Genomic DNA, 27,039 nt, shown 5'->3' on the forward strand with positions numbered 1-27,039 from the left:
AAGCATGAAAAGTTGAATTTGAAGTAGGAAAGGGCATGTGTGATCAGGGTTTGTAACTCTGCTAGGGAAATCCTGTCTCTGTTCATCATTTCACTTACATCTCTCTCTTTTTTTTCAGGTCATTCTCAGATGTATGTATTTACTTATATAATGAAAAGTTTTAAAATCTAGTATAAATTATCATTAAGGTGATATTACAATGTGAAGCCATCTGGACCAGGGCTTTTGAACATCAGTAGTTTTTGAACGTCAGTTTACTGCTTCAATTTCACTAGTTGTTATTGGCCTATTCAGGTTTACTGCTTCTTCCTGATCCAGTTCAGCTTTGGACTCATAACCTCAACTGCAAAGAAGCGTTAGGTGAGGTTTCTTGGAAAGGCTTCCTCTCTCTCCTAAGGGAGCTAAGTGAGGTGATTCTCAGTCTTTGATGGAATAGGAATATGTGAGAACCAGAATGGTGAATCCCTTTTGCTTATATAAGAGGCTCGTGGGACTCACTGTGTGGAACTAATGATGGAGTTCACTCTACAAAAGACTGAGCAGAGAAGTTGTATCTTTGTGATAGTGTTTGAGTTGTATTTCCAAATATGTTAGCTAATGTGGCTAAGAACTAATGTCCTGCTGGTATTTTGTAAGAGTGTCATGAGACAATGAGACACTTCAATATTTAATAACTTTAAATACTTTATCTACTGATTTAAACAAGGCATGTCCATAATCATCAGATCACTCAAGATTCTGAATATCAAAGAGTTATTAGAAAGCCCTCTTAATATTATTATCAAGGTAAATCATGGATGTGCTTTTACAGGAAATTTGAGAAAGTTTTAGTTTATTAGTGGGAGGGAGAGTCAATGTATGTATGTCTTTGAGTCTATAAACAAAGTCCAGGAATCTTGAAAGCTAATGTATTCTGCTTTTAAAAATTGTGCTTAATTCCACAATTTCTCCAATTGTTAAGACTTGGAATTGAAGCAAGAAAAGGTGAATGTTAGGACTTTTTATAAAGTCTATTTTTTTCTTGTGAGAACAAAGTGAGTATTATAACTAATTATGTAATCTTAAGAGAACTCAGGTAGGTGTCAAGAGTAACAGATCTTCATAGCACGTTAGATGAGTATTCGATCTCTTTGTCCTCTGCAATTGTTCATGAAGTGAGTGTGAGGTTTTCCCCAAGTCATAAGGGTACTGTGGCTCATTTCTGGGATATCAGAGGCATCTCTGCAATTAGCCTACTGGGTTGCTCTGCTGGGCAATGTGTTTGGGTTGTAGGCAATAGTAGAGTATGTGACGACATCAGAAGGGGAAGTAAAAAACAAGATTTTAAGAAACAAATAATTGACCATCTATCATATACCAGGCACCAAAGATAAAAAGTCAGTGTCAAAAGTATGTACAAATGAAAGCTGTGCTCAGGCCTATTCCCCCAGAATAGTAACTCTTACTCTATCAAACCAACCTCTCCTTTTCAGAATTAATGTTTTGTAATCTTTACTATTCTTGGATGAAAAGCATAGAAAATGTAACTTAACTATACATGTAATTAAACATATAATCATCTAACCATAAGAACTCAAAAATTTTTGAACCAAAGTCTAGTCTTATACTACCCACACTGTAAGTCCCAGAAGCACCTCTTCATCATCACGACTACTCCAAATCCCTACCAATTTCCAAAACTACCCACAGATCACTGTGATGTTCCCTTTGATAATCAGTGTTCTTCTAGATGTTCATAGTTAGCCAAACCATAAATCAAAATATTAAACCATAACCATGCTATGCACAAAGCCAAATGGGGATTAAAAATGGAGATTTTGCTTGGGTAGTTTACATACAGATAATTCATATCTATATAACCTACCTTTTCAATTATTTCCATGTAAACATATACATATTTTTTAAGTTTTTTTCTTGCTCCAAATTAAAAGAAACCAGTGAGAAATAATTAGTACTTAGGTTCATACCTGGCATTTCAAAAAAAATTCAATTTTAAAACTGCAGTGTTTTTTCACATTTTAATATTTGATGTAGAGGCCAAAGGATGTGTGGATTCAAACATGCAAATCCAAGAATGGCTTTTATTTTGGAATTGGGTTGTGCAGATGCTGTTACTGCCTGTGTGGTATGCGAGTCTGATCAATAGCCTGATGAGGCATGTGTGGCCTGCGTTTCCCAGCCCCACCATTTTCAACCTAATTAGCAGCTGCTCAAAGATGGGAAACAGGTGCAGATCCAGGGCCGGACCAGGGAAGTCTGCCTGTAATTAACAAGGAAAAAAGGGTCAGATATTGGGAAGAATATCAAATCGGCCCACTGGGGTTAGCATGCTGCCCTCAAAGGCATAGTCACCTGAGATCTTAAGCATGCTAATGTAAATTATGCAAGCTTTCAAACAATGTGGCTGCATAATCAGTTGGCAAAGAGGAAAATGATTTTTTTTGGAATAGAGTAGGGAAAAAGGGCATCTACAAAACTTTTTTCTGATTATGTTGTGGACTTCGTGAAGGAAATACATAGAAGAAATAATAACCTCGGGTGCTTACAAAATTTATTTCTCACTCACAGTACACATCTGGTGGATTGATTGTGGCTTCATGTGGTCTTCATTACAAACTTCAAGCTGAGAGAATTGTCTCTCTCTGGGACATTGCCTGTCTTGTGACAAAGAGAATACAACATGGCAGAACCTTGGGAGTGGTCTTCATCCCTTACACTTGTATACAACTTAATGTCCCACAACATCAGTGAGGTGAAATTCATAATCCTTTCTTGAGGAAGGGAGGTGAATATTTTGAAAAATAATAAAATGAACAGCAGTGACTTGGGCAGAATCTATATACATTTTTAATGAGACTATCCTTACTGTAATGTGAATACAAGTACCAATTTGTCAAAAAGAATGGATTTTTTAAAAGATTTTGTTTATTTATCTTTAGAGGGAGATAGGGAAGGAGAGAGGGAGTGAAGTATCAATGTATGGTTGCCTCTCATGCATCCCCTGCTGGGAATTGGCCTGCAACCCAGGCATGTGCCCTGACTGGGAATCAAACCGCAATCTTTTGGTTCGCAGGCCTGCACTCAATCCACTGACCTATGCCAGCCAGGGCTGGATATATTTTTTAAAAGAGCCAAATGAAATAGTACTAGCTGCCTTGTTTACATTTTCAAATACTGACTATATGCCAGGCATTTTATAATTTTACTTTTTACTCTCATAACAATCTTGAAACTTTAGGGTTTTCATCCCCATTTTATTGAAACCGTGGCTTAGAAACTTTGAGTGTTTGGCTCAGATCTGCTCAGCTAAAAAGTGGTAGCACCCACGTTTCAACCCAACGCTGTTTTATAGCTCACTCTCCTGAATGTACTACACTGCCTCAGAGGATGTGGCAGGTCTGGCAGGCATCTTATCCCAGGGGCTCTTAACACAATCTGTTGCATCTGTCACAGTCTGATTCTGAAGTGGCTAGGCAGATGAGATGTCTGTGCTGCCCAGAGAAGATCAGTTAGTGACTCTGGGCTCAATGCAGTATGTTTCAGTACAGAGCAAGGACTCAAAATTCAGGCTTGAAGGGAAGTTGGTTAAATCTTTGTAGGCTCCCTTTACTTCAATATCTTTATATTAGATCTTATCTGAGAAGCTCTTTATTTGTCCTTCCATTCTAAATGAAAGTTTTGCTGGATAGAGTAATCTTGGTTGTAGGTCTTTGGATTTCATGACTCGGAAGATCAAATTCAAGGAGTTCATCATCACCAAGCCTTTATTATATGAAATGTTAAAGGGACTTATCTAAGAAAAAGAAGATAAAAAAGATGAACAGTGAAAGGACAGCAAACTCACAGTTATTATTAATGACCACACCTAAAACAAAAGCAAACTAAAAGGACAGCTAGATCAGGAGTGGAAACATAGAAATGAAAATCTCAAGGAGGGTTAGCAACAGGGGAGTGGGAGGAGGAGAAGGGGGGAGAAGGTACAGAAAATAAGTAGCACAGACAGTAGATAGAAAATAGATGGGGGGCCAAGAATAGTATGGGAAATATAGAATTTAAAGAACTTGAGACACATGGTCATAAACTAAAGGGGGGGTATTGGTGGGGATGGGGGGGTAGGGTGGAGGAGAATGAAGGGGGAAATAGAACAACTGTAATGGCATAATCAATAAAATAAAAAAATTAAAAATATATATCTTTATATTAGGGTTCCTCAATATTGCCACTCGATATTTTGTTCTGAATAATTTTTTGCTCTGTACGTGTATGTACAAAAACACCCCCAGTTAAAAACCACTGAGTGACATCCAAATGATAAAGTTGGTACAAATTAAAAATATTATTACTGCATATATAAACTCTAATTTATCCTCTTGTGTTGCATGATGGCCATCCATTTTTTAAACATTAATTGATCACCTAGTATATGCTTGGCACTTTGTTAGCTTGGATAGGGGAGGAGTACTAAGAGGATGAGTAAAACCAGTCAGAGCTTTGTTAGATGATGTGGTTTGTAATTGTGCCTTCAGAATACCAAAAAGTTAGAGTTGAAGTTCTTTATGTGGACAAGAAAAACCTGAGGTTTTTAAAATATACCCAAATACAGCAAAAAAAAAAAAATGAGCAGGATTTGGTACTGAAAAGAAAATAATGCCTTTAAGTATTTATTCTCTTTTCCCTGGGATCAGCTCTGAGAATCTTTATTCAAAGATGTCTCAGAGGCTAAAATAAACCTCCCCGGTCTCACAGAGTCAAAAATCAATGATGCTAAATCTAGAAAGAAGCTTAGACATGTCTAAACCTAGGAACTGGGAGCTGCTGGGAAAGTAGTAAGGTGAATTGAAAAATCTCTTCTACTCTTAGAAAGATAATACAGAAAATAAGAAGGAGGAGAAGGAGAGCAGGGAAGGATGTTGGAAGAAGAGGAAAAAGCAGTACTGAGAGCCACAGTCAGTGTGATACAGCAGGAAGCTTAGCACATCTGAAAGAGCTGAGGTTCAAGCCATGAGACCTCAGGCTGATTGCGCATCAAATGTTACATTACCTCTAGAATGGGGGAAAGAATTATTGACTCCAACCTGGGTTATCATAAGAATTAAATAGTATGCCACGTTTTCTCTTAAGACACATTTTAACAGTTTTAAATCAACATAGACACTTGATACGTTTTTTATTAGTCTCCTTCCAATCCTTCTACTTGTTATTAACATGAAAGGCCAAAGGGAAACTAGATCTTTTGACTTAAAATTTGAAATTTATCTAAGTGTTATATACCTGTTTAGAGGTCAGGTCAGGAGTGTTAGGGTAGTAAGAAGAAGGTAAGGTAGACACCTATTAGAGAGGACTATGTTGGCTAAATGATGGAATGGATGATTACTAGAGGAGAGATATTCTGAAGTAATCAATTAGTAGGGTGTAAATAAATAAACAGAAGAAAAGCCATTATTCATAATTAGAGCCATTTAGCCTCAGGGGAGGAATGTCAGATTTCTGCTTGTGACAAACAGACAAGAAGATGGGGGAGATTCTTGTTGAGCGCCCTCCAGTTCTTTACTAGGCTTTGTGTGGGGGACATTAGAACCTTAGTCTTATCGTACACCTTCTCTTTCCTGTTGAATTCCAATAGAAGTGTTATGTCTATGTAAATGACTTGGTAGGACTCGGGTCTCTTACCTAGTTTTTCATTATTTGATTATTAGACTAATTGTGTTTTAAATAGGAATGCTCTGGAACTTGTTTTAATTGGAGACTAAGGCCCATGGAAAGTTAAGTACCATGTTTGATTACGGTACCTTGAATGTAGGAACTCCTTCATAAATATTGGTTGACTGAGTGACTGCTCCTATAAACTTGAAGTCCTGTACATGGTAAAGATTGCTCTGTAACTCTAAATTTCCTTGTGATGCTTATATTTATTTAAGTATAAGGAATTATTTTTAATTACAAGCTATTCAAATTTAATAGTTGGCTGAACAAGGAAATAAGCTGTTGCATTTCTACTTACTAGGTAAAAAAGTCAAATCTAGTTAGTACAGACACACCTCAGAGATATTGTGGGTTTTTTCCAGACCACCACAGTAAACACTGCAATAAAGAGTCATAAGAAATAAAAAATAAATTTAAAAAATTGTGTCTTGGCCCAGTAGCTCAGTTGGTTAGAGTGTTATCTTGATAAGCCAAGATTGTGGGTTTGATCTCTACTCAGGGCACATACAAGAAGCAACAAATGATTGCATAAATAAGTAGAACAAGAAATCATGGCTTCTCTCTCCTACTCCTCTCTAAAATCGATTAAAAAAACAGATTGTTGCAATAAAGGGAGTTGCAGTCCTTTTGCTTTCAGAGTGTCTTATCTTCAGTTTGTAAGAAAATGTAACCCCTATGAAATGCAATAAACCAAAGGACAATACAATGTAATATGCCTCTACAATGTTTTATTTAAGGTCACATGGTAAGTCAATTTAAGTTTGGACTCTGTTTCTAGGAAATCATGTATTACCCAACTACAACCACTTTCTTGGCCTTATATCCAACAAAAAAATGCTGAAACATGCTTTCTATAGAACCAAAATGGTTTCATAGGCACTCTGCATCACAGGACACATAATTAATATCATGGAAAAAATGGCTATATCTTATAAATCAGAAGTAAATAGAGTAACACCATTAGATATTTCAGTCAAGTTCAACAGCTGTCCTCAATTCTCCTTTTAAAATGCAGCGACTCAAAATAGACAGGCTAAGATTTATAAAAATAGATTTGTCTGTCACTTCTAATTTTACATTTTGCAAGCAAGTTGTGCTTCAATGAAAATTTGCAGCTAGATGAGCATCTGGCAATAGGAAGATTGTCATGAGTTCTGTGGTTTGGGTTCAGACTACAAAAGATAATTGGTAAAGATAATCTTTTGTTTGAATGGCCTAAATGATTTTACCTTACTAACCCTGCTGACAGATGGTGAATATAGCTATTATCAACTCATTTTTATGAGAAAAAAAAAAAAAGAAGACTGAAAAACCAAAACATCAAATCCCTCCTCACTGCTGAAGCAATGTAGCATTGTGGAATGAGTTCCGGCCTAGGTTCACAAGCTTGTCCCTAACTGGCTTTGTGATCATGGATAAATCTCTGAATCTCTGGAGTTTCATTTACTCAGATGTAAGTGGGTAGAGCAGATTTGACCCATCCTACTCAAAGGGTGGGCCCTGGGCCAGCAGCATTAACATCACTTGGATGCTTGTTAGAATTTCAGACCCTCAAGCCTCCACCCAGACCTGCGGAATCAGAATGTGTTTTTGAAGTAGATCCTAGATGATTCCTATGAATGCTGTAGTTCAAGAATTTCTGGATTTCAGGTGCTAAGGCTTCCTTCTGTTTGAAACACTCCATCATTTTGAGCAGAGAGATGGTGGTTTTGGCCCTACAAACCCTATTAGAGTACTTGATATACAGTGCTTTTGGGGGGAGTAAACAAAGAATAAATTATCCTCACCAAGTCAAACGTCAAAGGGAAGTCCTTGTGACCAACAGGACCTTGAAATCTCAGAAAACTCCTTTTGGAAGTCATGCTAGTTATTTCCATGAGATCTCTGTATTCTCATATCCATTCCTTCCTTTTCGACAAAATAATCTTATTTTCACATTAAAAATAGTTGCTTCCAACCTTGGTCTGCATTTACTGATTCTGAGTGGTACAAACACCAAAGCAATCTGTCCTTTTTCTTGCAGCTGCTTCCTGTCCCCTTTCTCAGCCACCTGCTCAGGCCTCACATTACTGCCAGGCCATCTGCACCATCTGCCCATTAACTGTAAGTTGATGGGAGGACGGAGGACACCTGGTGACCATGAAGTTGGCCTAGTACACGGAAGGAAATCAACAAAGTGGTGAAAAGACATAAAATAAAACAGACCTTGGGAATCCAGAGATTTGAGTTTCAGAGAAAGAAGGGACAAACGAAGCAGGCTGAACTTCTGAGGCCCTGGGCAGCCTTTTAATTTCCTGACCTTTTCTCCGTGAGCATGCCCTGCAATGGGAGAGAGATTCCTAAGGAAGCAAAAGTACATATATTCTTTGCTGAACTGCTGATTACTGCAAAGCAAATGGTACATGGTGAGCCTGCTCTGGGTACCTGTTGGAGTTACGATAGTTAACATTTCTGAAAGGGCACCTGTGTGTCCAACTTGCTAGCTAGGTCACTGCTTCTAATTCTGAAAAGTATCCATAGTCAACTCTTTGCCTTTCTGAAAGCAGATTCAGACCAAAGACCTAGTTAAAATAAGAAGTTCTATGGCCAGAGGGCTACTCTCTGAAAGAGTGAGCCTCAGAGAACCCCATGAAGGACCGCCAACCAAAGTCAGCACATACAGTCCTAAACACACTCCAAGGAGCCTCAACAGTCAGTCATATGTCTCCTCAGCTGAGAGTTACTTACAACCAACTGTCACACGTTTAGGTCATGGTTTCGATTCGTAACAGAAAGCAACTGCTTTCTTTTACCTCGGCTGGCAATATGCAGGTTCATTAAGAATACTAGTGGTGGTTGGTGTGAGGATATTTCCATCTCTGAACTTTAACTGAATCACTTCGGAGTTTATTGTAGTTAATTAGAGCTATTTGTATGGAGGGAAAATGCAGTGATTAAGAGCATAGCTCTGGGATAGAATCCTGACTTTACAACTTATTTGTTGTGTGACCAGGAGCAAATTAATGGTTTTTTGCATCAGTTTTTTTATGTATAAAATGGAATTATGATAATAACCTTTTTACAAGTGTGATTATATATATGTATGTATGTATGTATATGTGTGTATATGAGTATACAGATAGATGATAGATAGCTAGTCTGTCCAGAAAGTATCTAGCCATGTAATATTAAAGATAGAGACATTTATTGAAGAAGATATAAGTTATAGAAACATTGTTCATAGAACAATGACACCTCGGTCCCCTTCAAAGTAGGCACCTTGGGACCTTGCTCAGTTCTCCCAGTTGCCATCAGCTGCCCCATCATATTTTCCTGAATCTTATAGATGGTTTGAAATCTCTTCCTTTATAAAAGTGATTTTAGTTTTGGGGAAAAGCCAGAAGTCACAGGGCACCACATCTGGGCTGTAAGGGCACTGAGTCACCTGGGTAATTTGATGTTTCACCAAAAACTCAGCACGAGACATGATGCATGAGTGGATGCATTGTTGTGATGAAGCTGCCAATCATCAGCTGCCCATAGCTGTGGCCTTCTGAATCATCCTAATAGTTTCTGCAGAGGAATGTTCAAGCTTAATGCAAAATTTGATGCAGATTCATTGTTTTACCCTTTCCGTCATTTTGAATGTGACAGCCACAAAGTACATATCTCACTCAATGGTGTCTACTGCTCCTACTGATTAGTACAGTGAAGTCATCATTGTTCACACATGCACATTCCAGTCCAATCTTCTTGGCTGCCAGGTTACAATGATGTCAAGCAAACCATTCTCATTACGTTAACAATAACTGGGCTTTTTCTGGACAGAGCAGACTTTTTCTGTATATTTTGCCAGTTTGAAATGGAGTCAGAGCTGCTAGCCCAGAGAAATTCCTGCCACAAAACTTGGAACTGTTAAAATTAGGCAAAATAACTTTTGCACAAGGTCTAAAGCATCATTGCATCAGAAACAACTATTTAAACAACTGTTTGCAAAGATAATAAATTAGATACTGTCATTATTGGAGTAATGGTTACAGAACTGAAAATTTAAACTATTCTTTAGAATTAGCATCACTGTGTTTGCTTAGGGACACCTATAGAAATTCCTTCTATTTGTGTAATTGTCCCCCTTCCCTTTCTTGTGATCACTCTTTGCCTTCATCTCCTAACTGGAACATTTTCTGGGCTTCTGCCAGAATCAATGCTTCTGAATAGTTCTTCTTTTTGATCTCAAATAAATGCTTGTTACCTCTCACTTTGGTCTTTTATTTTTAGGTTAACATGGAGTTGTAAAGACGACACGTACCATTATAAAAAAATGCAGCCTGGCATATAGTTAACTGCTACATAAGGTTTCACTAATATTATTAAAGTAGGATCTTTCTGAAACTTGTTTTCTCTCTTTACTCACAAAAGATAGAAGCTAATTAAAGAAACTGTTATGATCAGCATTCTGCATGGATTCCGGGAAGGTGATAAACCTCTTCCATCTTTCTATTTCCTGCCAGGCCTTTTCTCTCATTACCCTATTATTTGACTCCTAGCTACTGTCAGAAGAGAATAAGAAAAAAGAAATCTATCTAATGATTCTTTCCTGTAGTGTCTTCCTTGTTAACACTACTCCTTCACTAGTAGATATTGATGTATTGAAGGTTCCCTCAAGCTTGTTCAAACAAGGAATTAACTTTAATTCTCAGTGATGAGATGCAGCTTAGTTGAAGCCAAAGTATCTTGCTACCTTAAAACTAAGTCCAGGCCCTCACAATGGGTTCAGTCAAGAGTCTCAAACTCAAATACCCATGAGGCAATATAGGCAACCTGAATATGTGAAGCACCCCATCAGGCCTCTCTTTTATTCCTCATTTTGGATAAAGATGTTTGTACAGACATGTATTGTTCTACTTGTAGGTGAATAACAGTGCAAGTGCAGTGAATAACACAGTTTAGGAGAAGATAACAAGTGGGGGACAATGAGAAATTGGCACCCTATGAGCTCAAGAGGGCCACTGTCACTCAGCTGTGGTTAATTCCTGACAGATGAACCCATCATTGCTCAATTTTCTGATGTTTAAAATCCCCAAATCTGGATTTTTTTTAAAAAAATGAAGTCTCCAGATTTTTAAATATCAGCTGAAAATTTCAGATATCAGAATATAGAGGGGGGGCAAATAAATCATGTTTAGCAGTTGAATCCATAGGCTTCAATCTTGGGTTAAGGTACATGCACTCCCATCCAGCTCTGTGCCAGCCAGGAGACTGTTAAGAATCTTGCAGGCGCCTAATGGAGGCCCAGGTGCTGTAGGGAGAGGGAAAATCTTCTTAATTTTGTTCAGTAGATGTGAGTCTCACCCAAGAGGACTTCTTCAATTTTGCCTTTAACTTTTTAATTTTGAAACAATTTCAAATCTATAGAAAAGATACCGAAGTGGTACAAAGATCTCCCAGATGCCATTCATCCAGATCCTCCAAATGTGGTACTTTACCATATTGTTTTCTCATTCTCTTTGTCTCTTCTCCTGTCTCCTCCTCTGTTGTGATTTATTTCTTTCTCTCTGTGTGTGCATTGTGTATGTGTGTATGTATTCTTCCTGAAGTACTTGAGAGTAAGGTGAAGAATCAGTGTCTCTCTACTTCTAAATGGTTTAGTGTATTTCCTAAAAACAAGAATATCCTCTTATTTACCACAGTGTGATGGTAAAATCAGGAAATTAAGATTAATGTAATAGTATCTGATCTACAAAGGTTATTCAAATTTCTGTCTCCATCTCTGTATAGAAAAAGAAAACATTCCAGGTCCAGGAAGCAGCAGCTTGTCACTTGTTGCCTTTAGTGGTTGTACCCCTTTAATCTCTTTTTGATGGGGGTGAGGTGAGGTGGGGGGATAATTTCTATTTGTTTTCATAATAAAAGACAAATCCCTCCAGTCTTTAATAGCATTAATATTTTAGAAGTACAAGCCATTCCTACATACTTTAGTAAGGAAAAGACTATCTTTAGATTTGAGCTTGTTTAGTATGTCTTAATGATTCAGTCGTGATTTTTTCGCAAGGATTCCAAGAAGTGATGTGTCCTCAGTGTGAGAAAGATGCAATGAGAATATTTGAGGAAGACTTTTGTTATGTTTTGAGAAGAGAAGCACTTACAGATCAAGTACTTACTTTTCCAAACCACTATTTTGCTACTATTTTGCTTTTTGAAACTTTACTGTTTTTTAAAGGATCCTGTCTAAATTCAGTCTGTATAAATTTTTCTCCCCTTGCTCCTTTTCTCTCACCCTATATTTGTTTTCATAATGAAATATCCAGCCTCTTTAGATCCATTTACTGGTGAGATTATATGCAAGCCTGTGAAGTTGGTCGATTGTTAAGCCTGCTAGACTCACTGTTGAATTTGGTAATAAAATCCTCTCCCTCTGCTTGGTCCCTCAGAAGCAAGAAGTAGAATGTGGATTAACTAGAGTGTAGAGATTCTTACTTTAATAGAAGAAATAATTTCTTGTATTTATAAAATTTTGAATAATTCTCCAAACTCTATCATATTTATCATCTCCTTTCTATGAAACATACTATTCAAGCAAAGGTTTTTAAATATTAGCACAAGATAGTCCCGCACTAGACTCCTAATTATGTCCTGTAGTATGATCACTCTGAAAATGCTTTATGAAACCCAGCAGTGTGAATGGCATCAGAGAACAGGAGCAGAGCCGGGCTTTGTAGTAGCAGATCCTAGATGGAGTCCCAGATTTACCATCTGATATTTGTGGAATCTTGGACAATTTTCTCTCTGGAGCTCAGTTTCCTCATTTGTGAAAGAGAGAGAGTTATCTTACCAGACTCTAATAAGGATTAACAAGATCAACAAAAGACAAACAGTTAACCCACTGTACCGGGTAGAGAGTATAGTTCGATAAATGTGGATTTTTTTCCTCTTCTTTGTTCTCTAAGCAACTTCACAGGTTTACTAGTTCACTCCTTCTTACAAAGTCCATTGGGAAGAATTTCAGTATCTAGTAAGACAGAAAAAAATTTGGGAAAAAATGTGGCACAAGGAATTTTAAATAATTTTGAACAACCTGGCATGTTGGATATAAGCACACTATTCCTACATGAAAGCAAATATTGACTGAGAAGGTTTTGCATGAATATAAGTCATTAAACCAAACACTTGCAGAATCATTTTGGCAGTCACAAATGGGAAGCCTCTGGATTGTGGTACAGTCTAGAAACTCCCTCTTGGTTATTTAAACAGTTCATTACAATTGAAATTTTAAAATTACCGTGACAAGGTGAATGATAAAATGTTTCATGTGTGGAATGGAGAGTATCAGGGACTGCAGGAACAGGGTTCTGACTCCCTAGCCGAGTGACAGTGTGCATGCAGGTCCCAAGTCCGAGTCCAGAGGCATCCGCAGTCATCTTGTTTATGTAGGACTTTTGCAGGCAAAGTCCAAGGAAAGATGAAACAACCTGGAATTCCCATTTTCTAACCTTTGTAATGTGACCTTGCATGTACAGATATTTCTGTTTTTTTCTACATTTGTAAGTAAATAAGTCACCAGAAATGGAGAAGGTAGTTACAGGTTAGATTATTGGGTACTTTTTGTTGAGGAAAGAGAACTATAACCTCATCATCCACTTTTTTTTACTCTGCTTATAAAAAACAAGAACCATATAAATTATCATCCAAACTAGGCACTTTTGAGAAAGAAAAGGGTGCTATTAGTAACCATACTGACATGAAAGTAGTCAGTGGAGACTTACCCAGGCAAACCAGGCATAGGGTCATGCTCTCCTGAGGACTTGTGTCTGGAGTTAAAATTACTATGAAAGTTAGACTTGAGTAGAATGGTTAAGTAGCTACAACTGTCAATGGGCAGTAATTCCCACTGTTACCACCCATCTCCCATCAGTGCCCATCGTTTACAGACAATCAGAGTGCTCTCGACTGTGGGCACCTCATCATGATTCAGACTTCGATTGACTTTTCCATGAGAATGAGTGTAGGCAGTGCTCCTGCACTCATGACATTTCAGAGAACTGCAGTTTCTTCTTACAAGCACCTTTATGATAAGATGTTTGTTTTTCATGACCTTAGTATGGCAGCCTTCTTGGACAAATTAATTGATGGTTATTCATGGGCTCTAGAATTTGAGATTCCTGAATCCTGGCCTAGTGCACTTACCTCTGTACACCTTTCCTGACCTGAATAAATTTGGTTCCAGTGGATGGAGCAGTCAGAAGCACTTCTGCATTAATAATAGGGATAATATTATAATGATAATAGCTAAATCGTATAGTACTTACCACATATAAGAAATTATTCTAAGTGCCTGATATGCATTAACAATTTCCATTTAAAATTTTCTCCAATGGTAAAATGCAAAATTTAGATATTTTTTCTTTTATGAGAAGTAAAATTAATTGCATAAAACACATTAGTACTATTTTATTTTATTTGCCTACAAAGCTCTGGGTAACTAGTTTTCTCATATAACTCAGTGCTTTTAGCTCCTCATTTTATATTAGAGGAGTATTTTGGGGGCATGTATCTTGCTGCTTTTGGTTCAAGGCTGAATGTAGCTTTTTCTTGGAATGTTTGTATTTGCAGTGAAGTGGTATGGATTCATGATTAGGTAAAGTTTATTGCTGGAGGCAATATTAGGCAATTGCTTAAAATCTTACTCCATTCAGATGGTTAACAGTCTTCCGTGGCATTGAACTCCTGTTTTTGTTCATTTATATTCAAGTACTTCCAGACAAGAGTTTAGCTAGCTTCCTGGAGTGATTTTTTTTTTGTTGCCTGATATCAATGATTAAGCCAAATTTCAAATACAGGGGGAAAAGGAAAAGAAAGAAAGAAAAAGGAACAGAGAAAGAAAAAACATATAGGACACATTGTTATTTATTACCCATTAAATGTTTAGATAGTCTTTTTTCCCTAAATATCAGAGATATTTAGGAAAACCAGAGATACAATCAGCCTAAGGCATTGCTTTCTGTGTTGTCCAACATGGAGGCTGCCTGGAGCATTGGGCATTGAGAATTGTGGCCTATAGTTTCTCGCTGTTCAGACCAAGACACAATGGCTTTTCTTGGGATCCTAGCACTGTGCTTGGTACTAGGAGTTGTTTTGAGAATGAAGATTTATCTTGTTTATAGATGCCAGGGTGGGTTCTGCTATGGATTTAAAAAGAAAAATTGATGATTATTTGTGGGGCATATTGAAAAGGAAGAGGCAGCTACCAGCCCCAAAGCGGCTGTGTGGATGATGGCACAGATCAGCACACTGCCAATCACCAGGGTTGTGCTCACAGACCTCTGCCCACCATGCCTTGTACAGGTGTAGAATCTCCAAGGAGGACTCAACAGTTAAGGCACTGGACAGAATGACACTTTTACTCACAGAAAGAAGAGATGCAGCAAGATCAGCGTATGTATGACTTACAGTATGCAAGACTGTAGTACAGCCAGAAGGTCCCTGGCCAGTTCAGGATGGTGGAGGGCAGGCCACTCCCTGATGCTACAGGTAAAGACTTGTTTCCTTTCCCGCTGGAAGAAGATGTACTGGTGAACCTGGTCAGGTGCCATATGATGCACAGGCTTAAACAATACAAGGACATTCACTGTATTCCCAGACCAGGGGAAAGTTTCCTCCTAATCAGAAAGAAGAATCTGGGGTTAAGTAACAGCTCTCACCCAGCTTTTGCAATGAGCAGTAATTTTTAACCAGTCTGCTGCAAGAATTTTTAAAACATCCAATACTTTAGATTATCAAATAAAAAAATGATGACAGTAGCCAACACAACGATTGTTGTCTGGTGTAAATGAATCAAAATTATACCTATCGTTTATGTCAAATTGGCAAAAATATATCTTTTCGTGTGTTACAGAATTAGGAATTAATTTATGTGTGCCAGGAGATGAACAAGGTTGAAAAGGGGGAGCATTGCTGGCCTAGGGCACTGATTAGGCAATCTCAAGGCAGAAAATCAGGTGGGAGCTTCTCCCACAACAGTAAGGAAGGGACAGAGGAGAGTAAGAATCATGCTAGAAATGTCCACCCCAAAAGGGAAGATTTAGTGTAGCTAACTCCAGACCTCCCCTGAATCTTATAAATGGCAGGCATTACTAATCAATCACGGGAAGTTTTTCCAAATAATTGCGGATAGAGTCAGAATCCTTTTTCTTTTATGCCTTAGAATCTTTCTCAGCAAATCATTTCATTACAGGACTAAAGATACGTGAAATTAAGTACGTGTCAATTCTGAATTCAGATGAGGGGGGGGACAAGGGCGTGTATTGAAGCAGGCCTTGTGAAATGCAGCCAGCTACCAGAGGTAGAGAGTGGATCTTACTAGGGGAGAAATAGATCTTACAAACTCAACTCGGTTGGCATGAATGAATGAATGCATAAATAATGAGCAGTACATTTGAATTAGTCATAATAGCTGTATTCCCCTCATGGCGTTTCCTTCATTTTTAAACAACCTTGGGCAAACCCCACATGTCAGATATTTCCTAGCAAAGTGAAGATAGGAAGTGTGGCTACATCCTGATAATTCAGGCAAAACCTCCACTTATGTTTAGGTACAGAAAATAGCATTGGGAAAGAGAATTGTAAATAACAATGTGCTTTTTTTCAATAACAGCATGTCATTATCATCTTTATGAATTTATGTGACATCTTTTACTTAGGAAAGTAAAGGGAATTTCATTAATGTTTATAAAGTTGTTCTGAAAGTACGGTGCAATGTAAGCTAGCATGAAAATCCAATACGCAAGTGAAGGCAGGAGCTCTTTTCCTAAGTGATTGGCTAAACTCCTTAATGGTCATATTTTGACTAAAGCATTCCAATAAAAAGTGAACAATTTTCTAAACTGTGTATTAAAAAACAAAATATGCAATCATCAGAGAATGCCTTTTTTGTATTTTTGTAATATTATTTTTGGGTGAAGTTCACAGAGTTTTAACTAACTATCTTGGTATACTTCATGATGAGGGGCTCACAATTTTACTTCTCTGTTCCTTCAGTTTATCTGTACATGATCACTTTCTTTTTTAAGTATATTTTATTGATTATGCTAATAACTGTCCCACTTATTTTCTCCCTTTTAGTTCCCCTCCACCCTGCACCCCCCAGCATCCAGCACCCCCCAACTTTAGTTCATGTCCATGGGTTGTACATATAAGTTCTTTTGCTTCTCTATTTCCTATACTATTAACTTCCCCTGTCTATTTTGTGCCTACCAATTATGGTTCTTATTCCCTGTACCTTTCATTCTCCCTCCTCCCCCTCCACACTGATAACTCTCCATGTGATCTCCATTTCTGGGATTCTATTCCTGTTATAGTTGTTCGTTTAGTTTTATTTGTTTTTTAGGTTCAGTTGTTGATAGTTATTTGTTGTCATTCTACTGTTCATAGTTTTTTGAACTGTTCAAAGTAAATTAAAAAGAAATTATATTGCATGAATTTTAGTTGTCAAATATTAAAAATATGTAAAAATCTACAACCCAAAGTAACCTGTGTTAACATTGTGGTGATTTATACCCTTTTAAAAATAAACAAGAGATCTTTTTATGCACTCTTTTGTAAAATGACTTTGTTTTCCTCTCAGTATGTTGTGTGATAAATATTTTCTTTCCATATCTATGAATTTATTTTTACATAAAACATAAGGCTGTATCATCCTTTAATCATTCATATTATTCTATCACATGAGTTAATTCAACCCATGTAATAGAATACAAGTTTACTCAACCAAGAATCATTTTTAGATAAAACATTTGTTTCTAAATTTTGCAATATTGCAAAGAAGAGACAATATCCTTGAAGCTAAATCTTCACATCCATCCTTAATATTCTATTTGGAAGAAACCTTTACAGTGCTACTGCAGGGACAAAGGTGTAGCTTGCTGAATTGCCTTCTGGAAAGGTCGAGGGTATTTTTACTCTGAATGGCTGTGCATAGAAGTCCAAGAAGCCTTGGTCTTATTCTTTTTCTTTTATTCTTCATCATTCCAATTTGATAAATGAGCTAGTACATCTCATTTTAATTTCATATTTAACATTTTACTGCTGAGTTTAAACATATATTTATTGGCCATTTGTATTACTTGTTTTTTTCATTGCCTATTAACACATTTTTTTCTATTAGTACTGTTTATTTCTCACTGATTCAAAAATAATTGTATTTATTACATATATAAACTCATACAACTATATGAGTTTTATAATCTAGTAGGGGTTTTTTAGTGTTTTTAAAAATATTATATTGCATTTTTTCCATTACCTTTAGTCCCCTTATATACCTCCCCCCCCACAATCACCACGCTGTTGTCTATGTCTATGAGTCCCTTTTCCTTTTTGCTTGATCCCTTCGCCCCTCAAACCCCCTTAGCTGTCATCCTGCTCTTTATACAGGAGTCTATCTCTATTTTGCTTGTTAGTTCAGTTTGTTCTTTGGACTCCATACATGAATGAAATCATAAGTAGTTGTTTTCTCTGACTGGCTTATTTCACTTAGCGTAATGTTCTCTAGGTCCATCCACACTGTCACAAAGGATAAATTTTTCTTCTTTATTATGGCTTAGTAGTATTCCATTGTATAAATGTACCATAGTCATTTTATCCACTCATCTACTGATGGACATTTAGGCTGCTTCCATATCTTGGTGATTGTAAATAACATTGTATTGAACATAAGGATACTTATGTTCTTTTGAATTAGTGTTTAGGTTTCTTTTAGTATATTCCCAGAAGTAGGATCTCTGGTTTGAAAGGCAGATCCATTTTTAATTTCTCGAGGTATCTCCATACTGTATTCCACAGTGGCTGCACCAATCTGCATTCATACCAACAGTGCAAAAGGGTTCCCCTTTCTCCACATCCTCACCAGCACTTGTCATTTGTTAATTTCATGATGATGGTCATCCTGACAGGTATGAGGTGATATGTCATTGTAGTTTTAATTTGCATTTCTCTGATGATTAGTTATTTGAGCATTTTTTCATATGTCTATTGGCCCTCTGTATGTCCTCTTTGGAGAAGTGTCTATTTAGGTTTTTAAGTCCTCTACATCATGATTTCAAATGGACAGAACCAATCAGAATTGTTCTCACTGTAATGACCATTAGCAAAAATATAACATTGAAAATGGCAGAAATTGATCTGAACTACCCTCTTAATGGTCTTCCTTCAATGGTGTTGAACTAAACTGAACTTAAGCAGAGAAAGAAAATTTAGCCTATCCCAAAGTAAAATAGAAAATTAAATCAATTTTCTATACTTTTCAGCTACTAATAAGGTCATTTTTTCTTCATTATCTAAATATTTTGGATTCAGTAGGTTTATCTCATGGACTTTCCCCCTGCCTCAATTTGCTGGTTAATGTCTTCCCTCCTGCATTGCATAGCAATGCTAGTGTGGATGTAACTAGATCCGAGGACCCCAACTTCAGATGAAACAAAATATCACAAAGTAATTTTGTCTTAGGAGGAGGAGGTAGGAGTGGCAGCTTCATCAGCTCTGCAGAAAGGCACTGTTGAGTCCGACCCCCATGCTTAAGAATCACCACACTACATCATGATTCTCCACCAGGCTCCAATCTCAGAGCTTCGTCGTTGATTCAGCTGGTGCAGTGGAATGGATATTCATATCTTTATACACATGTCGCCTTCCCACTGCTAATTTTTTTCCTCATGGTGTTTGGTGTTAGGGTGAAGGGCGAAGGCCACATTTGAACATAAGTCGGACTTTTTTTTTATTTTATGTGGGGGAGAGCCAGGGGCATTTGCAGGACTTAAAAGAGAAATCTAACCTTTAAAGGTCGACTGGATGTGTCCTGCCAGTCATATTTTCTTCTAGTTTCTAACTTTCCCTAGGCTTAAAATATATCTGGAGCCTCTGCTTCCTTTGTTCTTTGGAGAGTTCATTTCTTATCCTTACAAAAAAACAAACAAAAAACACTGTTGTGTTTTTCTTTTAAAAAAGTGACAAATAAAGTTTTGTTGATCAGAGTTTCAGAGGCTTGTTGCCGACAACTCTGGTTATTTCAGGGACTGACACACTGTGCTTTAACTCCCTAGGTTTTTCAGTGGACAGAAGTTCCTGGGCTCAGTGTTTTACTGAATGTAGAACTAGGAGAAATTGGGGCAGGAGAGGCAGACACTTCATATTAAAATAAAGACAGACAAAAATGCATCTATAAAGAATGCTAATTTAATATTTCCCAATATTTTTAATAAACCCAGCTTGGCATTCAACTTATTTCTTAACTTGTAACTCTTAGTGCTTGTATCAATTTAATTATTATGGACTGGAAGATTTTAGTACATTAAACAATGGGTTAAGTGCCAAGAATGCTGTTTAGGGATTTCTTCCATGTTCAGAATGTATCATAAAATATCAGAAAAACTAAATCCTTGACTGGATTCTTATTCTATAGCATGCACATAGATATTCTTAATCAAAACTGTTTTAGTTAAATATGTAAATAATAGAAATGTCCCAGGATACTCTGAGAAAAAAATAGTATAACAAGATAACTATATTTTCTGCATTAAATAGATTTATTTATTTTAGTAAAATTTAAGTGAACATTTTTGCTCTATTCAGTTCATGGGAAAAATATGAATTTCTCATTTCTCCTCACTTATCAGTTTTTTCCTCTCCCTAAAGATTCTCGTCTCTCTCTTCCTATTCATCCTCCATTCAGAATCCTGCTCCTTGAAGTCTCTCTGTTCCATTAATTCATACTCTATGGCTGTATGCTGTGAAAAGAGTTTGACAAACAGACAACACCCCTGTCATCCTTCAGTTTATGATCTAAATAAATCTTCCCTGATTTTTTCTTGCTATAGCTGCTTGTGTCCCAATTAGAGATACTTGCTTCCCTTTCTCTTATTAAAGTATATTTGATTGATTATGCTATTACAGTTGTCCCAATTATTTTCTCCTCTTGATCCCCCTCTACCCTGCACCTGTAAACTTTCTTGCATTTCACCCCCTCTTAGTTCATGTCCATGGGTCATACATATAATGTCTTTGGCTTCTCCATTTCCTATAGTATTCTTAACCTCCCCTGTCTATTTTGGGCCTACCAATTATGCTTCTTTTTCCTTGTACCTTTTCCCCCATTCTTCCCCTCTCCTCCTCCCCACTGACAACCCTCCATGTGATCTCCATTTCTACAATTCTGTTCCTGTTCTAGTTGTTTGCTTAGTTTTTGGTTTTTTTCGGTTCAGTTGTTGATAGTTGTGAGTTTGTTGTCATTTTACTGTTCATAGTTTTCAATATTCTTCTATTTCTCAATAAGTCCCTTTTACATTTCATATAATAAGGGCTTGGTGATGATGAACTCCTTTAACTTGACCTTATCTCAGAAGCACTTTATTTGCCCCTCTATTCTAAATGTTAGCTTTGCCAGACAGAGTAATCTTGGATGTAGGTCCATGCATTTCATGAATTTAAATACTTTTTTCCATCCTTTTCTTGCCTGTAAGGTTTTGGTTTTTTTTGAGAAATCAGCTGACAGTCTTATGGAAACTCCTTTGTATGTAATTTGTTCCTTTTTTCTTGCTGCTTTTCAGAATCTCTCCTTATTTTTAATCTTGGGTAATGTAATGATGATGTTTCTTGGTGGGTGCTTCCTTGGGTCCAAATTTTTGGGACTCTCTGAGCTTCCTGGACTTTCTGGAAGTCGATTTTCTTTGACATATGGGGGAAGTTTTTCTTCATTATTTTTTCAAATAAATTTTCAATTTCTTGCTCTTCCTCTTCTCCTTCTGGCATTCCTGTGATTCAGATGTTGAAATGTTTAAAGTTGTCCCAGAGATTCCTGAGCCTCTCTTTATTTTTTTGAATTCTTGTTTCTTCATTCCGTTCCAGTTAGATGTTTATTTCTTCCTTTTGTTCTAAATGGTTGATTTGAGTCCTGGTTTCCTTCCCTTCACTGTTGGTTCTCTGTATATTTTTCTTAATTTCACTTTGTGTAGCCTCATTTCTTCCTTCATTTTGTGACCAAATTCAATCACTCCGTGCGTATCCTGATTACCAGTGTTTTGGACTCTGCATCTGATAGGGTGCCTACTTCCTCATCAGTTAGTTCTATTTTTGGAGTGTTGATCTATTCTTTCATCTGGGCCATATTTCTTTGTCTCAGTGTTCCTGTTATAAGCCTTAGTTATTCCCCAGGCTGAGGAAACCCTCTTCCCTTCATTGTGGTGCTGTCTCCATGGAGGGGGAGAGAGGGAACAGCGCTGCTCACTTGGTTCTCACCCCACTCTCCGTCACCTCCCTCACTTCCCACAGTGGATTGAGCCCTTTCATGTGCTGGTTCCTGGGTGGGTGGGTTTATGTACATTCTAAGACCCCATGAGTCTCTCCAATGGACTCTCCTGTGATACTGAGAGTTTCTCCCACCAGCACTGCAACCCTCACATGTTTTTACAACCAGAGGTTTTGAGTCTTTAGTTTCCCATGCTTAAGCCCTGGATTACTCGGTCTGTCTTGCTCCCATGTTGTTCGTCCTGGAAGAAGGTGCAAATGTGGGATTTCCCGGAGGATGAGTGTAAATGTGGAACTCCATATCAGTCAGCCCCCACCTCACCTGCATGGTCCACCACCTTGCCCTGCATCCTCTCCACCCTGGCTGCCCATCTTCACCCCTCCTACCATCTGGATGAATGTTTCTTTAACTCCTTGGTTGTTGGACTTCCATAGAGTTTGATTTGGGGGCAGATCTGGTTGTTTCTTATTTTTGAATTGGTTGTTATCCTTCTTTTGGGTGTGCAAGGAGGCAAAGAGAGTCAACCTACACCTCCATCTTGGCTGGAACTACTCCGCTTTTACTTTGCTTTTCTTTCTGCATTTCTTTTAAATGCTTTGAATTCCAATCTTTTATCGTCTTTTTTACCCCATTAAAGTTTGGGTGTTGACCAATTAACTAGTAAACTTCTTCCAACTTGAGTTGTAAACCAATTATGAGTAAAGAGTAAGAACAATGGGGTATTAAATGTCATATTTATTTTGATAATGCTCAAAAAAGGCAGTAGACCCATTGGAGTTCCTAATATTGAATTCCAAAAGTAGGCAGTTACTTACGTAGCAGAAGGCACTCTGAGAAAAGCAAATAGTACAAGAGTAAACTTCCAGCAAGGGAGAGCAGCTAGGCCCCACCATAAAGGGGCAACAAAGGGGGTGGCTTTGCAGGCTCAGTTTATCCTTTCAGGCTGGACATGAGTAAAATGAGAGGCCATGAGTGGGCTCCCTGCACATCTGGAGGGGAAAAAAGTATGCTCATTCCAACACAGTCTGTTTATTTCCCTACCAGCTGGTCCCTTTTGAATTTATTTTTTTTTAATTCTGCAGAGTAGCTAGAACACAATATATATTTGCTAAATATTTGTTAAATAAATTTATTAGGAGATAAACTCATTTCAGGGATTTAGTCCAAAACACAGAAGAAACATTTTTGGGCATAGTAAATTGCAGGGCTTACTACCTTGTAAAAATTATATTCAATCTTGTATATATTTTCATGATATTTAAAATGACAAGGTAAAACCTTTGACTATTAGTTTCAACACTGTCCAGTCTCCTCTACTTATGGAGGTAAAGACATGAGTGTGACTATCTTTGACAAATTCTTCATGAAAATGGTGGCAATAAAAATTTTATAGCGCTTATATAGTGAAGGTCGGAGAAGACCTTACTGTGACTCACAGAGCATTTTAGAAATACTGAAACTTTTTATAGCATCATGGACTGAAATCTAGGATGTGGTAGAAGGGAGGAACTATATGAAGATAAATTCAAGAAACTTTGGCATCTTAGTGTAAGGAAGTCTGATTCTGTTTCAGCCATACATTTTAAATATTCTTACTTAACCTATATTCTCACCCAACAAGCACGTGATGATAATAGATAATCTTTGCTGATAATAGAACATCTACTGATTTGGTCAGGGAAGCAGCCCTTCATTTAATCAGGGATATGATATGGTTCTGTACCAGCAAAGCTTTGTCTAGGTTTACTCTTAATTAATTGTGTCTAAATATTAACTGACATTCATCCTAGAGTATGAGAAAAACTTCCCCTCCAGAGCGTGTCCTCTGTGGAAAATTTAACACTTCCATCATGAAAGCCAGAAGGATGAAATGTTTTTGGAAATGTAGCTATTGACCGTAAGGGAGGGGGCAAAGATCTCCCACCAGTTGAAGAAGGAAAAGAAAAAGACTAAGAAATGGCTCCAGGGAAGGGGGTGGTTAGAGAATTGATTCATGCCAACTTTCAAAGAAATTGAATCAAAAGAAGGAAGGAGGAATAGCAGGTTTGCTGAGGAGTCTTCTTGTATTAATGCCGTCGAGTGCGAGTAGCCAGGGAGTTGTGATGGACAGGAAGACCTCTTATGAGAACCTTGGAAATGCTTTTCTTCCATAGGAGAGAGGTTTGTTTGTGAAATAACTAAAAGCTGAGTCTTGGGCCATAGACAAGAATTATATCAAGTTTGTTTTCCTTCTAGTTCTAGAGAACTGACTTTGGTTGTGAGATCAAATGACAAAGTAATGGAAACCATTTGCTTTATAGTCAAAAATAAAATAATAGGTTAGATTTTGATACTACAATTTCTAATTCCTCATGAGGAGTGATTTTGTCCTGAGAAAATTATTCAAGCAGAATCTTTTCTCCTTTGGTCAACTCTGAAAACTGAGGCCATCTGTGTAAACATACTTTGACTGTTTGCACTTAAAAATTCTTACCAGGAAGATCAGACTGTAAACCAATACATAACTTCACTTTTTGCTTCAGGTTATTCTTATACAACAGTTTATCCAAGCAAACATTGTGCTTATCTGGGAAAATAGCTATCTGAGAAACAGGACAGTAAGGTTCTTACCTGGACTAAGAGCTTATTCATTAGGACAAAAATCAGCTCATCAAAATTGGCTTCAAACCTTTGCCCTGTTGTGTCCATCAATAAAAAAAACTAATATGACACAAACTTTGTGTAGTTCTAACTAGTGACTTCTTGAAAGATCACTTAAATCATTTGAGCCAGAATTGCAAAATCTTACAAAAGCTCTTCAATGTCTTTGCTCTTTTAGGATGCTATTAGGACTTGTGAAGGTAGTGTTTTCCCATGCTACAGTAAATTCAATAACTCAGCTTCTGTTGACCAACCAGATTTGGTGATCTTCTGGTGGGAATGGAAGGTTGAAATGAGGATCTAATATGCAGGAAGAAGCACACACATAGATACTGAACACTCTCAGAATGTAGTTCAGATTTTATATTACAGTTTTGTTATCTATAATCATTGTGCTGTGTATTAGGTCTCCAGGAGTGATTTATCTACTAGTTGTAAGAATGTAGCCTTATACAACATCTCCCCCATCTTTCCCACCCCAGTTCCTAGGTTTATATATATATATATATAGATATATATATATATACATATATACATATATGCATCTATATCTATCTATATATATATATCTATATCTGTGTGTATATATAAATTATATGTATGTAAATTAGATATATCTGCATCTATATTTTCCTCATATTCTGAAACAATGGAAAAAGCTCACTGTCCTGAGACTGACTCTCTCCCTCACTAGTTTTCTAGCTCTAGTCCATTCCCATCTTTTCAGGCAATTGGTCCATTTGCAACCTCACCCCTGTACCTTTAATTTTTTTAATTGGATCTTTAGAATCAGTTTTGAAATAGGTTCAAATATTTTCTTTAAAAAATAGTTTCTTAACCTATACTCTACCTTTTACCCACTTTTCTTCCCTTCTGTTCATCATGTTGTTCTTAAACTGTCCCAGTAACTTAGGTTCCAGTCTTCCACTCACTTCTCCATCCTGCTGCCCAGCTCTTCCCATTGAAATCCTCCTGAAATGGGGCTGGATACCAATAAGCATTTCATGACTAGAGCCATTAGGCATTTTCATCTTTATTTTATTTATTTGCAGTGTTTTTTTTTTATCTTCATGAACAAAGAAAGCCTCAGAAAAAAGTGAAGGTAAATACTCTAAGCAAGGAATTATGTCATAAATAAGGGAGAGTGTCACAGAGTTTAAGGAGATAGTGAAAATATTTTCTTGGCCAAGATGCAAGCTTTCTATAGAAAAATGGAAGGAGAGAAATAAAATACAAAAGTATGTTGGTGTTAGATTGTAGTAAGACTATGAATGCCATATTTTGGAATTCAGATAGTATTCCACAGTGATCAGAGCACACTGATATTATTTGGAAAGAGAATAATATATGGTAAGAAGTATTAGTTATCATAAATATACCACTATGTTTCCAGCTAGGTGGCTCAGGCTTACCTATATTATAGCATAAGTGACAATTAAAGTCATGGTCAGTTGAGCTAAGAGAAGGAAAATTTTGTTTTGAGCTTGAGGCTTGCTGGAAATTCCAGTGGAAATCCAGGTAGGTATTTAAAGATTCAGGTGAGAGGGCAGCATAGATATGCAGATTAGAGATTTATTTTCGGATAAGTGAATGTTGAAGTTTTCATCATGATTTCAGTTGGAACGAGCAACTATCCTCAAGATAGCCCCTTCCTTCTCTTAAATTTGCTTGTGCTTGTTTTTTGTTTTCATTTGTTTGTTTTTAGCACTCAGAGAATCCCTTGCAGTACCTTGTTCAAAGTTTCATTTCATTTTACATTTAAAACTGTTGTCATTCATAGATGATACCGTTCTGTTACACTGATAGGTCCTTTTTGACTGGTGGGTAATGCACATTTTTCCTTTTGACAGTTGGCTTGCATTTTTTCCTGTGTCTGCTAAATTTCTTTCTTGTTCTTGCAAATATATTCAGCATCACAGTTCTTGCACATGACAGACAGAGAAGGCCCTGGCAGATTCCAACCTCATGCAGAAATTATGTCTATTTCTATAGTACTATCAAGAGATTCATGTATGGATGTCGGGAGACACCTTTGCATTCATAGTGCATTTCCATTAAATGAAGAACATATGATGTGATAGTCTTTCTTGTAATTTTTCTCTATTGGATCATTGTATTTGAAATTGTTGAATAGTTGACTAAAATAATTTTATATGCTTTTTATGTGATTCCATAGATATATTTGAAAATAAAATGTAAGGACTGATGTTTGGATTTGAACTTGTGAAATTTGGAATATACAAATAGACAATTATATGATTCAAAGTATTAGTGAGCAAATATCAAGTTTCTGATGAAGTAGATATCCAAGTAGATAAAAACTTCTAGAATGTTTGAAATAGCATGTAAAATCTGTAATAGTTTGTAATATATTTTTTGTTGCCTTTAACTCAGAAATAACAATCCTTCTTTGGACTATGTGATGT

This window comes from Artibeus jamaicensis, unplaced genomic scaffold, assembly GCF_021234435.1.
Source record: "Artibeus jamaicensis isolate MK-2021 breed Jamaican fruit bat unplaced genomic scaffold, CSHL_Jam_final contig_484, whole genome shotgun sequence".
NCBI classification, from domain to species: Eukaryota; Metazoa; Chordata; class Mammalia; order Chiroptera; family Phyllostomidae; genus Artibeus; species Artibeus jamaicensis.